General features: G+C 51.9%; 1 long non-coding RNA gene across 2 annotated transcripts; it reads right to left on the bottom strand.

Moving 5' to 3' along the window:
- Positions 1-5,784: 5,784 nt before the first annotated feature.
- On the bottom strand, positions 5,785-7,755 carry LOC135324567 (uncharacterized). 2 transcript variants are annotated; one of them, XR_010385892.1, is made up of 4 exons: positions 7,632-7,755; positions 7,262-7,447; positions 6,226-6,353; positions 5,785-5,822 (listed from the first exon to the last, which is right to left on the bottom strand). It is a non-coding gene; the product is annotated as an uncharacterized LOC135324567 (long non-coding RNA). The 2 variants fall into 2 exon arrangements; XR_010385893.1 differs by having other exon boundaries at positions 6,226-6,348.
- Positions 7,756-15,012: the final 7,257 nt, after the last annotated feature.

Here is a 15,012-nt window from a genome sequence, read left to right as displayed (position 1 = left end):
GCCTTCTCCCCCCACCTTTTCTCCCCACTCCGTGGAAAATAAAGTTAAAAGGTTCTACGATATTTGACTGGTTTTAGCATCTTAATCTCATCCTTGGGATCGTAACGAACCCCCCCGCCGATATTGGATCGGGACACCCTCGCAGGCGGCAGAGTCCCTGCCCCGTGCACACAGCACCCTGGGTCGCAGGGACACTGCTCTGAATGACAGCCCGCGCACACCTGGGGGCACTCCCTGGCTTCACACCCCAGCACCGTCCCTGGCAGAAGGTAGCCGTGATGGCCTGTCCCTCTGACGGTGTGGCTGGGAAGCCCTGCTCTAAAGCACCACCTGCTCCAAACAGGAGGAGCTGGCAGAGCCGCCCTGACAGACCCTCTCAGCTGTGGAAGGTGCCAGCTTCAGAGGAACCCTCCGGCAGCCACAGCAGCAATGTTGCCCTGCAGCCAGAGACTTCCTGTGTTAGGGGCTGGGAAGATTTCTCCCGGCAGGGACCTCTCAGCCATCCTCTGATGCCCCATTATCTTCAACTTTGGAGATGTCTATCTCATTCTGGCCCCTGCAGGCAGTGTCCTGAGTCCTGCTTCTCCAGGAAAAGGAGCTGCACTTGGACAGAGCTGGCTCTCTGCAGCGCCTGCCAGGTTGCCATGGGCTCTGGCAGCCCCAGGAGCCAAGCCCAGCTCAGGAACAGAGGCCCAGCTGATGACGTGACTTTCTCTGTCCCCTGGGCACCCTCGGGACCTTCCTGGGGCTCCAGGGCTGACAGTTCCTGGAAGGCAGCAGGGTCACCCCTGGGAAATAGCCACGGAAGTAGATGAAAATAATCACTGAGGGTCCCTCTCGAAACAGTGCAGAGACTGACTCTAGCATTGCAGTTGTTCTCACCAGAGCATGGCTGTCTAGGAGAGGTGGAAACGTCCCACTCTGGAAAGCCCTGCTCCCATCTCATAAGAGCACAGGCACAAGAAGGGAGTTGGTTTGCTCATGCTTCAGGGATGATTTAGAGGAGTTAATCAATACATCTAGTGCTCACTGAGAAGCCCCGGGGCAGAATAGGATACAGTTCCCTCCCGTGCTCTCCACAAACTCACAGGAGGTGGGATTCCCCTTCCCACGTTTAGTGTGCATAAAATGCCTGTCTGCATGGCAGCTCCTTGTTTAAGCTCCCACTGGAATCAAGGGAGATGGAGGGAGGCACTCAGCCATACATGCACACACACACCCCCTTGGACATCTGAAGGGCCAGAGGTGGTCCAAGACATGTACCACCTTCTCCTTGCTCTGATGGAACAATTATGAGACCCATATGCTTCCAGGACATCAGCTGGGGGCCAGGTGCAGAATCTCCTTGGCCATCTGAAATGACACTTGATGCCGACTACTGAAACAGCTCCGCTCATTAGGAAGCCGAGACATATGCAGATCCCGACATTGCAAAAAGCTAATGCAATTCAGTGCACACACTTCATTTAATGTCATGACAAGAGGCCTGCAGGGCCATGTCCGATGCATGGGGTGTCCAGCACAAGCACCAGGTTTCTAGCAGGGACAGCACAGGACCTCCAGGAAAAGTCCTTGCCGTTTTGGAGTGGTGGCTGGGCAAAAACCCCAGGGCATCTCGCATTTCCTGCCTATTCCCAAACAAGGGATTCCCACCACTGCCTTTAGGCAAAGTCCATCCCATCTACATCCGAGCATGCTGCAAAGATGGAAGGCACATCACACCAAGGTCTCCACACATGACAACCCTCAAACCCCACTAGTTCTTCTCTCCCTAAACCTTTTCTCAGCCCTCATGCTATGAACAGGGACGATGCTAATGCTGCAGCCACAGTGTGCCTGGCTTGCAGGCTGTTCAGGCCCAGGGAAGTTCTCAGTGGCACCTTTTCTTTCCTGGAGATCTGCTCACCTCACAGAGATCTCAGGAGACAGAGTGGCTGAACAGGGAACTCACAACTGAACAACAGGACAAAAAGGCAGCACAGGCATGGGGAACAGAAAGCAGGGAGAGGCTGCAAAGCAGGAAGTGAGAAATGCTGTCCAGGGAAGTAGGGAAGCTGTTAGGAAAACCTAAGCGCCTTTAGGACTGAGGCTACAAGGAATGTCAAGGGCAAAAAAGATGATCTGCTATTGCTTCAGTAACAGTGAAAGCCTGAACAAGGATAACGTAGTCCCATTCCTGACTGGGGCAGGCAATCTGGTAATAGCAGAGGTAGATAGGTCTGGGGAACTCAATCACTTGGCTTCAGGCCCCACCAGCAAGGTGTCCCGGGCCATTGTGCCTAGAGTCAGGAGTCCTGAAGAGAAAAACAACCAGCAGGGCCTGGGGATTGAGGCAGGAATTATTGGCAAGTGGACGGGATTGGATGAGCTGCAGCTGAGGATGCTGAGAGAGCTGGCCTCTATCTAGCAAGGCCACTCTCTGTCATCTTGGAAAGCTGTGGAGACTCAGGGAGGACCCAATGACTGGAGAAGGGCAAATGTTACATCCCTCTTCCACAAAGGCCACAAGCAGAACCTGGGCAACTACAGGCCGTTCAGACTCACTTTGATGAGGAGAGTGTCATGCAGCAAGCCCCCTCTGATCACATTTCCAGGTAAAGGAAGGAGAATGAGGTGCCTGGGAAGAGTCAGCACAGATTTCCTGAGGGGAAATCATGCCTCACCAACGTGATGGCTTTCTATGTTAAAAGAACTGTATTTGTGGATGAACAGAGAGCAGTGAGCATCAGTTACCTCAACTTTCGGAAGGCTTTTGACACTTTCTCCCACAGTATACTTGCACACAAACTGGGCCTCTATGGTCTGAGTGGCTGGACAAGCAAATGGTCAAAGAACTGCCATCATAGCTGGATCATGGGGCTCAGAGGGTAGTGGTGAATGGGTAGCATTGTTCCTGGAGGGCTGAAGAGGAATGGAGCACCACAGGGTCTCTCCTGGGACCTCTCCTGTTTTACACCTTATGAATGAGCTGCAGGGGGCAACTTTTGTCACGGTTGTACATGACCCCAAACTGAGTGGGCACCAGTCTTCATCTTGAGGGCTGCCACTGAGAGGGACCTAGACAGGCAGGAGCAATAGGCTGCCAGGAATCTCATGAAATTCTGCAAGGACAAATGCCAGGTTCCTGCACCTAGGACAGACCAACTCCCTGCAGACATCCAGGCTGGGCACTGCGGGGCCATGGAGCAGCTCTGCGGAAAAGGACATGAGCATTTTGGCAGACACAAGGCCAAATATGAGACAGCCGTGTGGCCGGGCAGCAAAGGTGGCCAACAGCACCTTGGGCCGTATGAACAGGAGCACGGCCAGGAGGTCAAGGGAAGTGATCAGACCCTTCTGCTCTGCACTTCCTACACAACATGTACAATACTGCACCCACTTTTTAGCCCTCCAGGACAAGGGTCCCCCTGTACGAGGAGATTCTCAAGAAGACAAAGCCAGGCTCTTCAGAATGGTGCATGCTGGAGGAGGAGAGACCACAGCCATAGGTTGAAACCAGAGAGGAACATGCTGGAGAGAAGCAAAAACTTTGCTGCTGAGAAGACACGCAAGCACTGGAACATATTGCCTAGGGAAGCTCTGGTATCTGCAGCCTTGGAGGTTTTCCAGCCTGTATCAAGCCCTCAGCAACCTGCTCCGACTCCAAAGCTCACCCTGCCGTGAGCACAAGGTTGGGCTAGAGGCTGCCTCAGGTCCCATCCACCTGGAAAGATTCCTCCAGCTCTACTCTTGTTGATGTTAGGGAAAGCCCTCAGGTCTCCTTCACCATGGAAGCAACTCAGGCACAAGTATGAGCAGATCAACTAGCTTTCCTGTCCAGCTGCACTCAGAGATGTCCAGCTGCAGGGCTGCTTGGCAGGTACCCCTGAACAGCCCTGATCACTCCTTTCCTTCACCTTTCGTTGGGTTTTCTCTCCTTTACCCCTTCCATGTTCAGCCCTCTTAATATCCTCATACCCGTCCATACAAGCAGCCCCCCTCTGGTTACCCTTTCCCCAAAGGCCCTGGTTGTGCTTGCTTTGTACCCTCAGCTGCCATTTCTGAGATGATTGGCAGGGTCATTTCTACCTAGGTCAGCAATTCCATGGAACTAGGACCTCCTTTTTTAGTACTTGAAGTAATATGCAATTCCTCCTATTACCTTGCCAGAGGCACCACAAGTCAGCATGCACCATCTACACACACACATTAAGAGCTGACACAATGAGCTTCAGTGCGGGGGACCCTCAGAAACTTGGGGATTCAGCCAACAGGAACCTCATGAAGTTTTACCAAGACAAGTGGCAACTCCTGCACATGGGAAAGAAGAACCCTGTGCACCAGGACAGGCTGGGACCTGAGTGCCTCAGGAGTGGCCTGAGGAGAAGGGCTTGTGTGTTGTCACATGAACCAGTGGATTGTGCTCGCTCTGAGTGAGTTCAGATGCCTTCGGGGTTGCATTAAGAGGAGTGTGGCTACCAAGAGAAGGGGCATTAGTATCCCCCTTGACTCAGCACTAGTGTGCCCAGAAGAAAAGCTGGGCAAAAGTCCTGGGAAGGGGAGAAACTTCCCCAGATTTGCTACCAGGTCTGGCCCATGGCTGTGGACCCTGTCAGGCACCAGGCTCCCTCACAAAGCCCTCCACATGATGGCTGTTAAGGGCACGTTTGCTCTTCTCAGGCCTATCACGTCTATCTTAAGCAGCACAGACAGAGAAACCTTGCTGAGGACTTGGAAAAGCAAAGAGCCTGCTGTGGTGCCTCAGGGAGGAAGGCTGCCTCCTGTCCCACACTCTCTGACATCCTTCTTCTCCAAACAGTGACCCACAGGAGAAACCAGCCCTGAGTGAGGCTCACCAAAGCATCTCAGCGTAGGGCCACGCTTTGTGCTCTTTCATCCCACAGCACTTGCAGCCCGTCTCTGAAAAACGCCAACCCCCAAAGCAGCCCCCAAGTCCCAGCTGCCCGCACAGCTCTGCCCAGGGCAGAGACCTGTGGGTGCAGGGCTGCAGAAGTGACTTCTCCAGGGCCCCCTTGGAGAGAGGTCACTGCCTTTGGCACCGTCTGCAGACGTTCCTCAAGGATTTCTCAGAGAGTTCTGGGACAGAACTGGGGGGAAGGGAAGGGACTGCTTTGCAGGACAGGAGGGGAAATGGCTCTGCTCTCTCCCTGCCTCTGCCATCTCCATGGCGATGACCTACTGAGCCCCAGATGACACCCGCTGAGGTCACAGTGGCACGTGCTGCCGCATCACAGGCAGGTCTCCCCGGTGCCACGTGTGTCGTAACGCGTACAGACCTTCCGTTATATGTTGGTGATCTATTATTCGAATCACTGTTAACAGCGATCCTTCCTCGCCAGGAGGAACGGGCTTTCCCTTTTTCTAGCAGAGGGAGACAGCTTTCACTTGGCTCCATTTGATTTTATTATTTCAGCTTGTTTATATTCATATATAGTCTCTTCAACTTCAGCCACGGCAATTAATCTAAAAAAGTAAGTATTACATCTTTTCCTTTCCATAGCTGCATGTACGATAACAAAACAAAAGAGAAACAGCCAAAGCAAAGCTAAGGCAGATACAGGTAACAGCAGCCACAGGGTAGGAATGGGTTACTTAGTCCTCAGCGCTGCCTCGGGGAGGCCGAAATAATGACTAACAGTCATTATCGATAGTTACCTTAGTTACCCGTGCCAGAACGCCGCCTCCTGTAGCAGTTCCTGGTGATATCGAGGGTCCACTGCATTTTGGCTTCCTTGTCTCATCCCGTCCCTTCGGTATTAATCACAAGAAAATGCTTGTCCGTCTCTTTTCTTTGTCAGCATTTGCTGTCCTTGGTGCCATCTCTGTAAGAAAGCGATAAACTCGCGTTTTACTTTCAGGGAAACACTTAGGTTTATGCATGATCTTTTTCTATTTACCCTGTTTTCTCCCCCCCCCCCCTTTTTTTTCCTTCTTTCCCTTAAAGGAAAGATATTAATATGGCACGTTACATCATACGTTACAGGGTAAACAGTCTGGAAACGTTACATACAGCAATTAGGGCTAGGTTATTAGGCAGGCGGGCACGTCGCCTAATACTTACCCAACGCCATCTTCCATGAAACCTTATTTTTATTCTGCTTCGGTATTACTGTGACTGTTCTCAAACCCTTGTAGACGCGCACTTAACCGACAACACTCTCGATCTTTAACTACGTGGAAGAACGATAGCCCTTGATTTGCCCATCTCCGTTTCAAACCTATTACCTTTTCGAGACAGCGCCTAGATTCCTCTTACGCTCGGATGCTGGCCTCACAGGCGACGACCAAAACGAACAACCGGATCCCCAGGTCTCGCTGCTTCTCTTCGAGATGTCCCCCTTCGGTGGACTACCCTGCCAAACAAACCAAAAAGACTGCCGAGGCCGCGAGGGTATCAGGTGTTTGCACCACTTCTCCGAGGCTTTCGGGGTGATTGACGTAACCGCGGCGGTAATTAAGAGTCCCCATTGTCCCACAGGCTGGAGCAAGACTTTGCTGCTGCTCTGAGGAGGTGCCTAAAAGCCACGCTGTTTTCTGTAGCGTCACTGGGGCTTCCCAGAGCCCATCGGTGTTCTCTTTGGCTTTTCCCGAGCCTTTTAGGTTTTTTAGGCTATTCCTTAGCCCACCATTTCATGGCAATGTTCTCCTTAAACATTGTGCACAGCACGATTATCCCAGATCAGCCACGTCGTGTACGTACAAAGGCTTCTCAGAGGCGGCTCAGAAGAAAACAGAGAAAAACCTCTTTGTCATCTGTGCATCCACCCGTCAACACCCTTCACCAGGAAGCGCTGTAAACTCCCGGTTCCCTAAAGCGGGACTGAGTCGAGGCGGAGACGCAGATCACATCCCATCTTTGTTAGAATGCCTCACTGCTGCGGGGCCCGGGCCCGGGAGTGGTTTTAGGAATGTTTGGGGCTTTGGACAGAGTGCAGGGGAAGGTCTGGAGTCAGTGACAATGTTGCGGCAGGGCTCAGAGGCGTTGTGGGGCCTGTGGGGGTGTTGGAGCAGGATTTATGGGTGGTTTAATGGCTTTGGGGGGGGCTGGTTGCAGGAAGGGTGGGACTCTGCGGGGCCCTCGGGGTGGGGGTGCCATCCCAGATGTGTAGGGAGCGCACAGGGGTGCCCCACGTGGCTGTCAGCTCGGCGGGAGGAGCCACTGGTCTCCCACCCCACCAGACGGGGGTGGGGGGGAGGGGAGAGGAGGAGGAGGGATCTATGAGCTCGCACAGAACGCCAGAGGAGGCAGCAGGGAACTCACCAAGGGCCCCGCATCCCAGAAGAGCTGCCAAGGAACCCGCGTCCCAGACGAGAGGAGGCATCAGGCTGCCGTGCCGCTGCTGGACACATCCAGACCCCCGCGCAGACACCCCCCCACACACTCCTCCAGGCTGCGTCCGCAGGGGCGAGCGCACGCCCTGGCCCGCGCTGGGGAGCAACCGCGGCCCTACAGGCGACACACGCAAAAGGGAGAGTCAGAGCCGCGCTCCGGCAGACCCGGCGCGGCGCAGCGCAGCGCGGAGCCAGGCCCGACCCCTCCCCCCGCCCCGCCGCCTCCACGCAGCGACGGCCCCACCAGCCAGGACACAGCCCGACGCCCGCGGCCACCCAAAAGTACACCCTCGCCTCACCAGGGCCCCCACATGCTCGACTCCAGGCGGCCTCTGCCCTCGCCCGCCGCCGCCCAGCCAAAACACCCGCCCTGCTCGCCGCCATCGCGCTCCCTGCTGCCGCGCATGCGCCGCCGGCCGCCAAGTGCGCGCAGCCGCACCGCGCACGGGCTGGCTACGGGCCGCGCGGGAGGGGCGGGGGGGAGCGGCAGCGGCAGCGGCAGCGGCAGGGAGGCGAGACCCGCAATGGCGCCCTCGCGTGGTCGCAGCGCCGCGCTGCAGCCGGCCGGCTCCCGCGGGCGACCCCGGCGCTCAGGCCGAGCAGCGAGCGCCCCGAGGCTGCTCTGCCCGCGCCCGAGAGAGCGGCGGGGATCCGCGAGCAGGCGCCGGGGCTGCGCCGGGGAGGGAGTGCCGCGGAGCAGCTCCGAGACGGCACTGCCCGTGCCCGCGCTCCCAGGAAGCACCGAGAAGGAAAAGCCCTCTCGGGAAAAGCGCTCCCGGTCCGTGAGCACCGGGCAGGGGGCACGAGCGCGGCCCCTTCGCTTACCCGTCCCCGAGAGAGCGGAGAGTAGCGGCCAACACGGCGACCGGCAGCGCACACGTGTGCGCCGGCTGCCTGCACTGCTCTTCGCACGCAGCGGTGGCCGGCGGCGGCTGCAGTGCTGCCTCGTCGACACGCGAGGACAGCGGTGAGCGGGGCGGAACGCAGTGCGCGTGCGCAACGCCGCTGAGCGTGCGGTGCCGCTTTTCAGACCTGCGATGGCAGCAGTGAGCGCGGCGGAACGCAGTGCGCATGCGCGCTCCCTTTCGCTGCAGTACCGCCTTCTCCCCAGGGTCAGGGTCCACTCAATAAACAAAATGGTGTGATAAATGTTGTAATCTGCTCCAAGTGCCTTCGTATAAGAGAACGACATCAAAATGAGGTATTGTTGCATTTAGTCTCCACTACACGTGCTACCCCAGCACCACGGACTTGCTTTAAAGGATCAGTGACGTACGCGGTCTGGCAGTGATTAATATGCACGGAATGAATATGCACTCGATCAAGTAGGAGTGTTCATAAAAAGCTTTGCCAGGGCGTCGCTAGGTAACAAACCTAGACAAGCAGCTATTTGACCTGATCCTTCGGCTTACATTTCTTCTGCTGGATGTAGTCAAACGTACCTGAACGCAGTGGCCTTGTGAGGCAGTGACACGGTGTCCGTGGGGCGGCTGTTCCAGGGTCTCTCGGGCTGTTCCAGGGTCCTCGGACAGCAACGGTGCTGGTCGACTTTCCCCTGCGCTGCACAGCAGGACAGCTCCGCACCGTGCCCTCCCAGCACCGCCGCTCCTCCCAGCGGCTGCCTAACTGGCCCCAGTCCTGAGCAAAGCTACGACTCCCAGGAGCCCGCAGCGCCCCTCATTCTCTCCCTGGCCTCTCCATTTCCAAGAGGGACAGCCCCAGCCCCTGGGGACAACCCTGCCCGGTCACACTGCTGTCCGAAAAGCGGATTCGTTGCCCCGTGTGCACTAAGCCAATAATTACACGCTCAGGAGAGACATTTGCTTATTTGTTTCAGAGTTGCGCAAGCTTGGGTGCTCGGTGGTTTCCCACAAATCAAGCGCCTGCCTGGGCTTTCCAAGTAACATTTACACAAACAAATTGCCAGGTTTGCAACTTTCCCTTTTACACCGATTGGTTAGTGATTTACATACAATTCTAATATTGCTTACACACCATTTTACTACTACGCATGCTCAGGGGAGGGGTCGTCACCCGGGCACGGGTCTTTCTGACCTATGGGCGTGATCTTTTTGTATTACAGCGAGGACAGTTCAGTTAGGGGATACCTCGAATTCTTTTGCTAAATTGGCAACGTATGCATAGAAAACAAAAACATTTTGATTTACAGTTTCTTTAAGGCTTTAGCAGTTCTAGGATGGCCTTGATTAAAGAATTATTTCCTCCCAGGAAATAGAGAGAGAGGTTCTCCTCATCTGCCTAGTTTAAACAGCAGGAACACTCTTTCTGAGCTTCCAAGGTTGTCTTGCAACACCACCAGAGATGGAAAATGCTTCCTGCCCTGTACCGGGGAAAAACAGGGGCATTCCACTGTCCCGCGTGACCTGTGGGGACTCAGGCACGAGTGACACGTGTCCAGTAAGGAACAGACCCAGCGGGCCAGTGCTGCAGGGCTGAGAAGGCACCGGCCCCTGGAGCTACAGCTCCCGGCCTGCCACAGAGCACGACGCGGCCGGCTGGTGGGAGCCCCGCTGGCAGAGACCTGCCCGCCCCCGCCACCTCGAGAGGCGCAGCATGGTCACCCAGTAGCCCCCTCTGAGAAGACTACACCTCCCAGCATACCGTGCACGTGAAAATGGCGGCCCGGAAGCCCAGTGCCGGAAGACGACTGCTCCCGGCATGCCGCGGCGAAAACTACGGCTCCCCGCATGCCAGGCAGACAACTCCCGCCCCCCCCCCCGCCCCCCGCAGCACTAGGGGAGGTTTGACCCTCTGGAGATTCCGTTCCTTTATGGTTATAAATAGCTGATGGGAGGGTGTTAGATTACAGCATGTGTAGAAGATTTTTTAGAGAATGTCATCAACCAGAAAGACCCAGAACATATCTTGTATTTGCACTCTCTTACCAGCACCACTTTGTCTGCCTGCCTAGTTGCAGTGTCCTTAAATGATGGCAGCTATAAGCAACTTTTGCCCCCTGGTCTCCAGGACGGGCTCTTTAAACAAGTGGTGTTCTTTCTGATGGAGCCCAGAGTGACCTACCACTGGCTTCCTAAGTGTGTGGTGATGTACATATTTGTGGTACAATGCTGAAGTAAGCCTTGTTAGCAAGACTATTTGTATCATCAGAAGACAAATACAGTGCAGTCGTCTTGTCCGAAAAGCGGATTCGTTGCGCGGTGTGCAATAAGCCAATAATTACACACTCAGGAGAGACATTTGCTTATTTATTTCAGAGTTGCGCAAGCCTGGGTGCTCGGTGGTTTCCCACAAATCAAGCACACCCCCCCAACTTTTCAAGTAGCATTTATACAAACAAGTTGCCAGATTTGCAATTTTCCCTTTTACACTGATTGGTTAGTGCTTTCTTCATTCCCCGGGTCCCACCCCTGTCTCTCATGGTCCTGATGAGGGGAGATAGTAATTCCAGCAATTAACACTGCCCCAGCAGGGACAGTAGGTGTTATCTCCCAAGGTCCTGACGAGGGGGAGATAGTCCAGACCCCTTAACTAACTTTGTTTCAGCAGTGAGAGGAGGCTTTGCTTCCCAAGGTCCTGGCGCCCAAGCAGGCCTTATTTCAAAGCCTGGACATCCTCCCTTTCAGAGTGTGGGGCACAGGAATGCAGACTGCTTGTAACTCCCTTATCTTTCCAGCCTGCACCAGCTCTGGGGCCCTTTCTTACTGAACTAGGAGTGCAGCCTAAGGCTTCAGCAAATTTAGCTACTCATGCTAAGCAAGTGTGCGGCCTAAAGCTTCAGCAAATTCATGCTAAGCAAGTTTTATCTAAGTGGCTACCTCTAGACAGCTTCAGACTTAATGCTTCTTTTTAGAAAAGAGAGATAGAAGTTATCCTAATCGACCTGGTTCAAACATTCTTTCTGAGCTTCCCAGGGTTGTCTTGTAACAATTCCCCCCTTTGAGACTTATATGATCATTTTCATATTAGTCTCCCTCTTTTAAAATTTTTCCCTTATTAACTTGGTACAACATCTAGAAATGCATTGAATCACTACATAAACACATACAAAAACTAATAACACCATCCCCCAAATTGTTAAACACTTTTCAACCCATGAGCTTACCTCAGGGAACCAGGAAGTCAACCATTTCCATGTTTCTTCAAATCCAAAAGAGCTATCATCTTTCTGAACCCCATGTAAGATTTCAGTCTGCTTCCAGATTTCATTGAGATCGGTAGAAATTCTCCCGCTTTGATCCACATATACCACAGCAACTAGTATTTATTACTGTACATACTCCTCCCTGAGATGCCAAGAACATGTCTAGAGCCATTCTGTTTTGGGTGGTTATTTTAGCAATTTCTGAAACCTCCTATTATTTATTCCCTATTTGCTCAATAACTGCTGAAAGATTTACTCTTGCTTTTTCAAGTTCACTCACTCCCACTTGTGGAAACAGCCACCTTGCGAATGAATGAAACCAAGTAGGTCGACCTATTAAAGGATCACTGACCCTCTTTTGTCTCCTCATGAATGTTCTTAAACACCATTTTTGATCTTTATTACTCAATTCTTTTGTTACAGTAATATTAGGGATGCTTGCCCCTAAAGTACCTGTCCCTGACCAATTAGGAGGTAGCACTTTTTGTGCCTTGTTCCCACACATCCAATACCATCCACTACCTTTTGGAACACGCCATCCATTGAGCTCCTTACTTGGCCACTTATAACCTATTTCGGGTACCCTAGAGCAATCTTCATAACTTCCTACCTTAATGGCTCCAGTACAGTTGATCAGCTGTTTTCCGTAAAGTAGAGTTTTCTCCCAACATTTATTACTCTTATGACATCTTTGGATACATTGATAATGATCTCCTGTCACACTCTGGACTTCCCATTCCTGTTCTGTTGTTTCATCATATTTCATTTGAGCACTATCATTTCTTATCTGTTTTATAAATTCCATAAAGGAAAAATTAAGAGGCACTCCAGGTAGCGGGAAGCCCTTGTTGGAATGCTCAGGGAAGTGGGTACACACCCAGCAATCCTGTTATGGAAATTAGGCTTGTCAGCCACCATAACAGGGCCCGACCCTAGGTTCCTGCAGAAAAGTTCAGAGCCAAATCAAAGCAAATTAAATAATTAAATTTTAATGACATGCGTGCAGTAATTACAGCTCGAGCTGGGTGCCTCCGAAGAGGGACCCCAAACAAAGAAATCCCAGGGCAATTACACTTTCCAATCTAAGCTCTCCACCCCTCACGCGGTAGTTTGGACCAATAGTCATATTTACGTCTGGGGTCTCCTGCTCCTTATTGGGTCTCATCGCTGTCCCTAGGTAGGCTGTTTATCTTTACTGTTGCGGTTTCTGCTGGTGGATGTGTCTTCATTCTTCGGGTCCTGCCCTTGTCTCTCAAGGCCCTGACAAAGAGGTGCTGTTCCAGCAATTAGCACTGCCCCAGCAGGGACAGTAGGTGTTGTCTCCCAAGGTCCTGACAAAGGGGGTATAATCCAGACCCCGAGATAGTCCAGACCCCCTAATTAACACTGTTCCAGCAAGGAGAGGAGGCTTTGTTTCCCAGGGTCCTGGCGCCCAAGTAGGCCTATTTCAAAGCCTGGACATCCTCCCTTTCGGAGTGTGAAGCACAGGAATGCAGACTGCTTGTAACTCCCTTATCATTCCAGTTTGAACCAGCTCTCAGGCCCTTTTCTTACTGAACTAGGTAAAGGTTCATTATTTTATCTAAGTGTGGCCTAAGGCTTCAGCAAATTTAGCTACTCATGCTAATCAAGTTTTATATAAGTTGTGCTAAGCAGCTACCTCTGGACAGTTTCAGCTCAATATTCTTTAACAGTCCCCCCCCTCTTTTTTATTAAGCATCCCTGCTAATACTTTAAACGGAGTTCTCGAAGCCTTTGGAGGCGTACTATCACTTTCCATAATCTTAGGTATAATATGATCGTAAGTAATAGGCATAACACAGTTAAACTTTACACAGTTACTACTCCATGCAACATGTGATTATAAATCCCTGTTGCAGTTGGTGAGCAGGTGACCATCCGAGGAGAGTTTCCCAGCCATGATCATGATGTTCTCCGTCCCTTTTTACCCTTTCCAAGACGTGGTGTATCTCTTCCGCATCATGATGAACAGTGATTAGAGTTTTCTGTCCACTGCTTTGGATGCGTTGTAGCAGTCGACGCAGGTCATCATGTTGTAGTAGTTTCTTCACCAGTGTGAGATTCATTCCAGTGGGGGCAGGTAGTAAATTTTGAATTGTGTAACTAGATTGTAACAATTGATAAGACGTAATAGGAGCCGAATAATTAAAATCACATCCCATGATTCTGGTAAAGTTACAAATACAAATATTTGAGTGATTACTTGTATCTACAACAATGCCATCTATGAATGTAAGATTACAAAGTGTTCTTACACATACACATCCTTTTTTAACATACACAAGTACAGTTCAACTTTAACAGCAAAATAAGAACATAGTATGACAGTATATGGCCTGTTCCGTTTAGGTTTTAACTTGGATTTTTGTGAAAATACTTTAACTAAAACTTCATCCCCAGGCTGTATTTCAGGCACCTGTATTTCAGGTGGTGTGGATTGATATCATTGAGCATATATATATATATATATTTTCAAAGATTTTCAAACCTTTTTTGAATACTTAGAACATACTGAGCTAGTTGTTCATCTCCATCTAACAGGCTGGTCTTAGCTGGAATAACAAGTGCTTAGCATACCTAAATGTCTCCCGAAGAGAATTTCTGCTGGTGTTAGTCCTATGGGTTGCTGTGGGTGAACTAAATTTCGGTCTCAAAGTTTTGCAGTGCGCCTTATGCTGATCAGGCTGTGCACCCCTCCTCCGGCCGGACCGAGCTGGGACTTAAACCCAGTCTAACCCTGGGGATGGGACTCCTACCTGTCCCCCTGGGGATGGGACTCGCGCCCGTCCCCCTGGTACGCCTTACGGTGGCCAGTCCGCGTACCCCCCTTCAGTGCACTGTTACCAGACCAGATTTTAGAATTTAGGCGGGAGTTTAAGACTCACTCTCAGTGCCCCTTGCTGCCAAAGATCCCAGGTGAACTCACCCGATGGCGCCAGATGATCGTTTGGAGACGAGAGGCCCCGACAGTGGTCACCTGGGGTCCCATCTGGGGTGCCAAACTGTTATGGAAATTAGGCTTGTCGGCCACCATAACAGGGCTCGACCCTAGGTTCCCGCAAGTAAAGTTCAGAGCCAAATCAAAACAAATTAAATAATTAAATTTTAATGACGCATGTGTAGTAATTACAGCTCGAGCTGGGTGCCTCCAAAGGGGGACCCTAACATAAACAAATCCTGGGTAATTATAGTTTTTTTGACTTACATTTCCCACCCCTCACGCGGTAGTTAGACCAATGGTAATTTTTTGGTCTGGGGTCTCCTGCTCCTCATTGGGTCTCATCGTCATTCTGAGGTAAGCTGTTTTTCTCCTTATTTTTGTTTTTTGCAGTCTCTGATGACGGTTGTACTTCTGTTTTGTTGGGTCTGGCGGTTGTCTCCCAAGGTCTTGTTTTCCCAATTGTTTTGGCATCTTCCCTCTCGGAGTCGGTGACACAGGTGCGCAGACTGCGTGTGGCTTCCTTATTTTCCCAGCCCGAACAAGCTCTGAGGCACTTTTTTTTATTAAACTAAGTAAAGATTCGTTACTTTTCCCA

Source organism: Dromaius novaehollandiae, chromosome 32 (assembly GCF_036370855.1).
Source record: "Dromaius novaehollandiae isolate bDroNov1 chromosome 32, bDroNov1.hap1, whole genome shotgun sequence".
Taxonomy (NCBI): Eukaryota; Metazoa; Chordata; class Aves; order Casuariiformes; family Dromaiidae; genus Dromaius; species Dromaius novaehollandiae.
Note: the sequence above shows the minus strand (reverse complement) of the source record. Positions and strands in the feature narration are given on the sequence as shown.